The following is a 6,471-nucleotide window of genomic DNA, read 5'->3' as shown; positions in this document are numbered from 1 at the left end:
GTTCGCTAATGTTTGCCTGGCTCGTAACACTGAAGAGCTAGCATCAGATACTAAGAGACAACTTGATTTGTTTCGTTAGCCTGTTTCATGTGTGTTGAACTTAAATGTGAGACAACTTTTCATTACCCTCACTAAGTCATATTTAAGATCTTGAGGTGAGAATATTGATCGGTTTCTATGTAATTAGCTTTTAGATGGCTTGTTCTTTGTGTTATCTGACTTTCAAGATGTGAAAGAAAGGCAGAATAGTTGTTGAGATTTGTTCACACATGAATGCTTACATTGCTATTTGCTGTCATTGAAAATAAAATGATTAAATAACAATGTATGTATAGGCTACTTGTATTGTTTAAAATAATGTCAGCAGGGACTGTTGACCCTTGGGCATTTTCACATTATCAAATCTAGCCCTCTTTTAAAAAAGTTTGGACACCCCTGTGGTAAAATAACAATGTCAGGAACTAAAGTGACATTTTTTTATCAACCTGACAAAATTACGTTCTTGTGGGAAGAAAAGAAAAGAAAAGGCAACAATGTAGCTTCTTTACATTCTAATAGAATGTAAAGAAGCTACATTGTATAGAATGATTCTATTGAAGTTATTCCTTTTTAAAATGTTTTAGACGAGTCACTAATCACTTTAAAATAGTGATTATAGCTGATTTAACTTACAGACATGAGATTGATCTTCTCATGTCACTCTTTTTATACAATGATATAAATGCATCCCCGTTTTATCTACAAGGCTACTTGTATTGTTTAAAATAATGTCAGCAGGGACTGTTGGCCCTTGGGCATTTTCACATTATCAAATCTGGCCCTCTTTGAAAAAAGTTTGGACACCCCTGATTTACACTTAACTGTGAACGTAACGTTACGATGAGCAGATTAAAGATGACCTAAACTGCCTGGCAACAAATATAGTCATTAATCCTCTAACGTGGTTAAAGACAACACCGCTCTTTCATGCTGCGTCCACGAGTACATGTGATAATCTTACCCATAAAATGCGTTATAATGTCTGCATCCACCGACAAAAAGGTTCCTGGAGAATGCGGGCATCGATCCCGCTACTTCTCGCATGCTAAGCGAGCGCTCTACCATCTGAGCTAATTCCCCTCTGCAGCAGTAGCTATCAAAAAACATTCAACACCACGTGGCAGTACACTGTCACAACACGCGAGGGGAATGTTACCAGTCGCTGACACGGGACGCTCACTCACTCTGCGCTCCGTTTATCTCTCACTCTCTTTCACACATGCTTTGACTAGAGAGGAATGCTGCTGCACACTTTCTGCCCTCAGGCCTGCCAAAAGGCAGAGCTGTGGGTGACGCAAGATTATTTATATACCATGATGGCAAGAATGTGAATGGGACTGTAACTCAGGACAAATATAGGAGATCAACAACTCAACATAACCCCAAACAGGGTCATAAATCAAACACCCCGTATAAAACTTGAATGTTTATTCAGCCTGTGGATTTGGTACCGTCAGGACTTTTGACCCCTGGATAAGGTAACATGAGTCAACTAAGGGTATGTCTACAACAAGTGTTGAATAATCCACTATATGCGGAATAGCACTAAACAACAACTTGAAACAGTTAGTGACCAGCAGTTGAACATAGCAGAGCATTTAACAGCTAAGTGGACAGATGTTGCTGGTGGAGACCAAAAGGGAAATTATCTAAAAGAGAATATTGTGACTTTCATTCACCTGGTGGATTCAAACACAGCTCCAAATTAATACTCTTGCTGCTGTGTCTGCTGGAGGTATGACTAACACATTTGCCATATCAATTTTAAAAGGCAAAACTATGTCAATGTTTTTTTTACAGATTGTTTTTGCCACCTCAAAGAAACAGTTAATGCAGGTATGTAATCGACTGAATTAGGGCTTCGGGTTAGGCTGGCCAAATCTATCGATATTATATCCATCGTGATATGTGACTCTATCGTCTTTATAGCATAAAGCATCGTCTTTATAGCATCTCAATGTGTAAATATTTTCTAAAAGCACCAATAGTCTACCCTACAATATCGTTGCAATATTTGATATTGAGGTACTTGGTCAAAAATATTTGTATATTGGATTTTCTCCATATCGCCCAGCCTACCTTCAGGCATAGCTAGTTTAATTAAGATTAATTGGTGTTGGGATCTATCAGGAGCGTGTTTGGTTATCAGCAAATATGAAAACTAAACTATTAACATCAATGCAGTTATTGACATTAATAAGCTTATTAACAATTACTCAAAATGACGGGACACCACCCTGAGAACAGGGACCAATAACCAAACTACAAATTGAGTCTCACAATTGGTGTTCACTCAGAATGTCCACAGTCAAAGTGCTGTTCTACATTCAGAGCGAACAGTGAAGGTTGAATTTGAGCACAAGCCACAATATCCAGCTGTTATCACACACACAAGCACAAGTAATCACAGAAAACTGCTCTTTAAAATATAACAGAGTTTATTAAATCCAAATAATAAATGATCGAGTCAAATAATATCAAAAGCCGACAAACACTATCATACAATTATACGTCTAATACCTAAAGTCAAGGGAACAATCTCGAACCCGGCCGGCGAATCGAGGTTCGGCCCGCCGTGGTTCTGGTCTTTAAAGTGAGAAGACCACAATCAACCAACTCCAGCAGCAGTGACTGATCCAATGCAGCACGGTTACAGCAGCTGAGAATACACAGTGTAACACGTCGCAAACACTACTGGATGATTTGAAACTCGCGCTGGTGTTTTATCAAACGCAGGGGTCCACAGCGATCGACCAATGAGGGACCAGTATTACGTTTTGGCTGGGACTCTGAGGTGTGGCGCATTCCTTGGCCCTGGGTGCATTATCTTACAGGCCTTTTGTTGAACAACAGAGCCTTTTCCTTTGTTGAGAGCCTTGTACAGGCCATGAGGACATAGTCAGACCCCAACAACACAGACGCTCTCTGTCTCTGTTATAAACACACAAATGAACAGAGAAATATTGAGTTGAGGAGAGAGAGAGAGAGAGAGAGAGAGAGAGAGAGAGAGAGAGAGAGAGAGAGAGAGCAGGGAACGATTCACCTCTCGTTACTTCTGCGGTCTCTATACTGTCCCTGCCCATGCTAAGCAATGATTCATGCTCGCTGATACTCACTCTCTGATACAATACAGCACACACTCATTTACTGACACGCACACACACACACACACACACACACACACACACACACACACCGGCACATGTGTTTACACACTCGTGCAAAAAAAAGGCACACAAAGGGACAAGGAAGGAAACAAAAATCAGTGTCACACAGTGTCACGGACTGCAGACAAGCACCCAGCCACAAGCACACACACACACACACATGAAAACCGGCCAAAATTCAGCAGTACAGCACATTCATCTTCCATTCAGACAAATACAGAGACATGGACTCGCATGTACAAAACATGTACGCACACAAACATAAACATCCTCTTTACTGAAATAAACAAACATTATTTCATTTTCTCAACATAGACAGATGCAGCTACAGTGGATAAACACACACACACACACACACACACATCATTGCATGCTGCAGATGCCACAGCCGTTTGTCTTAATTAGGGGAAAAACATTAATTATCTTAGCTAATATGGTGCAGGCTAATACAAGTCGATCAATCCTGAGGACAGGCACTGTGTGTGGCCATTACACAGGAGAAATTTAAAACCAATCAGGGGCACCATAAATACACACATGATAAAGAAGGATGGTGTTCAACAGAAGCACACACACACACACACACACACACACACACACACACCCAAGAGGAGAATAAAACAAGTGCTTGTTGCACCGACCGCAGTCAACGGTCCTAATAAACAACTTCCAAACCCTCCTCAGGCCGCCTCTCACACACAAAGCAGCAAAGGCATTTGAACTAGTCCTCCAACATTCTTCGACTGGTTTTCTCTGGAAAACTACGTGTGTACACTGATTGTTTAATTTCCACAGAAGAAGTGTCGAAGTCTAAAGTACAAATATGAGCGGAAGACTTTAGCATAAATGCTCTGCATGTTTGGAAGCACGTACCTGTGTGAGCAGCTTTTTCTCTGTGATGAAGATGAAGAAAAACCCACACAGGACTCGTCTCACTGATGCACACCTTCACATTCATCTTGAGGGTTTCCACAGCACACAACCTAACCCCAGACATTAATGAACTGGCAGCCAAGAAAAGATGCCAAACATCTGGCTCTGGTACATCTGCATAAAAGAATGTAGCCTATTTCTTTTTGTCCAATGTCCCTTCTACCCTGTTTATTAAATGTTGACCCTGTTTGGCCCTCAACCTAGTCCCAATTGTTTTAATTTTGTCCCTCTCTGTGATCGAGTTTGACAGCTGTTCTAAGGTGACGTGGATCACACACATGGCTGCAAGGCGACAGTACACAGCTCCCTGTTGGTAATGATTTGTCGTAACTTGTAGCCAAAAAACTTGTTGGTGCTCGTCGCTGCGAGGGATTTGGACCGATGATTTCATCAGGCGTGTAAAGGCCGACAGACAGCAGTTCGGGCCGGTCTCTGTGTGACTCTCGTCAAGCTGTTGCCAAACACAGAGGAAGTGAATGCAGCTCTGATGAAACGAATGAAACAGAGAGACGGGAGAGTAGAGCATCGGCCACTGAAACCTTCCAGGTTCCTTCTTACACGGTCATCAGGCTAAGTGTGTTTCACTTCATTCATTCATTCCGACGCTGTGTTCAGGTTCGCTCATTTCACTGGTAAAATATGTACGCAAAAAGTTGAAATATTTCTTTGGTTCACACACACAAGATATGCATAAACACAAATACAATAGACAGCCACACAAACAGGCTTACTGGACATTTTCTCTGATTTCCGTGACACCTCTCTATCATAAGAATAATAAGGGCTTACTAATAATGCACAAATATCGGGGACACGCAAATATTTTCAACTTGTGTTGTCGCCCAGGCACTTGTTTTTGCTCTGGAATGGTAATTGTTATTGATTCTCTTTTTTTAAAATGTTGATAGAAAAACATGTTTTGCTGCTGCAAGTCGCCGTAACCGCTTGATACACACCTTTTGGTGAAGCAAAAAACGCTTAGCAAAAGATCAACAGAGTGGCAGGTAGCAGTTAGCCTGTGACCTGTGGTGGATGTTGTCATGGGTTTGTGGTGCAGAGGCGATGTGAATGCATTTCCAATTTTAAGGAGACACTTGGCTGGCAGGCTCGGGATGGCTGTCTCTGAGCTTTTAAGAATTTAACTCGGGGAGATAATGCTGTGCACTTAATTTTTTCCTGTAAACAACTTTGACCGTGTTTCTCCACCTCTCTGTCTCTGTCTGTTCATTGGTCTGTTCCCAGGCAGACTGACAAAACACCTACAGAAGCCTGGCCACGGCCTGGCAGAGAGGAATCTCCACTAAAAACACAGTCACCGTGCCAAAGTCCCATGCCGAGTGTGCCAGGTCTTTAGAGCCCATCCAAACATTCCCGGTTATTACGTCTGTGATGTGACATCGTATTTGTTTTATTAGAGTTAGGTACAAAGTTTTGTTATATGAGCTTACTGGAGAAATCTCACATCACTATTTTTCTGCTGGTGTCATCAACAGCAGAGATGATGTGTGCAACGACTAAAGGGAAGCAATCATGTGCTTGTAGTACTAAAGCAAATCACCAAATCACAGGACTTAATTGGAAGCGAGTCATTTTTTCAAGCAATAATGCAAAAAATGCATAATTTTCAACTTCTCAATAATGAGGATTTGCTGTTGCTCTTTGTTTCACACGGCATATTTATAGGTTTTAGACCGCTGGTTGAACAAATCACTAGATTTGAAGATGTCATCTTTGCCCCCGGGGAAACTAGGATGGCTATTTTTCACCACTTTCTCAAACACAATTATTATAGTAATTGAGGAAATCCCACTTGTATGAGTGCGTGGGAGCATTTGGCTGACAGCTATCTTTTTGTCCCTGTTTTAATGGAACCCCATGAGGACGCCTCTTCCTGTCTCTGTATGTCCTCAGTAAAGTATAAACAACAATTATCCGATGGTTGGTGCAGATGGGCTGTGCTGTTGAAACACTGCTAGTTATCATAACGCTTTAGTCACAATGGAGTCACTGAAAAAAATGTAATTCATCAATGCCATTAATATTAGATAACAGAATCCATAAATAGGAACAAACCAAACATTGAACATGATCTCTGGTCTGTTGTTCTTAATGCTCCATATTAATCATCTTAATATGCATAGAATCGTCCACTTCAATGCAACAGGAAATGTCAAATAAATATTTCAGGATTTGCAAATATGAACAAACGTCTGCAAACAAGCGATTATGTCAACAACTAACTTGTTTTCTCAAGCTGACAAACAAACAACAAATTCGTGGGAACATGCGAAAGTGTCCCAGAATGATTTTATGGCCCTTTTTTTTTTTTTTA

The 6,471-nt window shown here is 41.0% G+C and overlaps 1 non-coding gene across 1 annotated transcript; it reads right to left on the bottom strand.

Moving 5' to 3' along the window:
• Window positions 1-1,046: 1,046 nt before the first annotated feature.
• trnaa-agc (transfer RNA alanine (anticodon AGC)) lies at window positions 1,047-1,119 on the bottom strand. The gene has a single exon. It is a non-coding gene; the product is annotated as a tRNA-Ala (tRNA).
• Window positions 1,120-6,471: the final 5,352 nt, after the last annotated feature.

This window comes from Anarhichas minor, unplaced genomic scaffold (assembly GCF_050575085.1).
Source record: "Anarhichas minor isolate MPS153535 unplaced genomic scaffold, ASM5057508v1 ptg000026l, whole genome shotgun sequence".
Lineage (NCBI taxonomy): Eukaryota > Metazoa > Chordata > Actinopteri > Perciformes > Anarhichadidae > Anarhichas > Anarhichas minor.
Note: the sequence above shows the minus strand (reverse complement) of the source record. Positions and strands in the feature narration are given on the sequence as shown.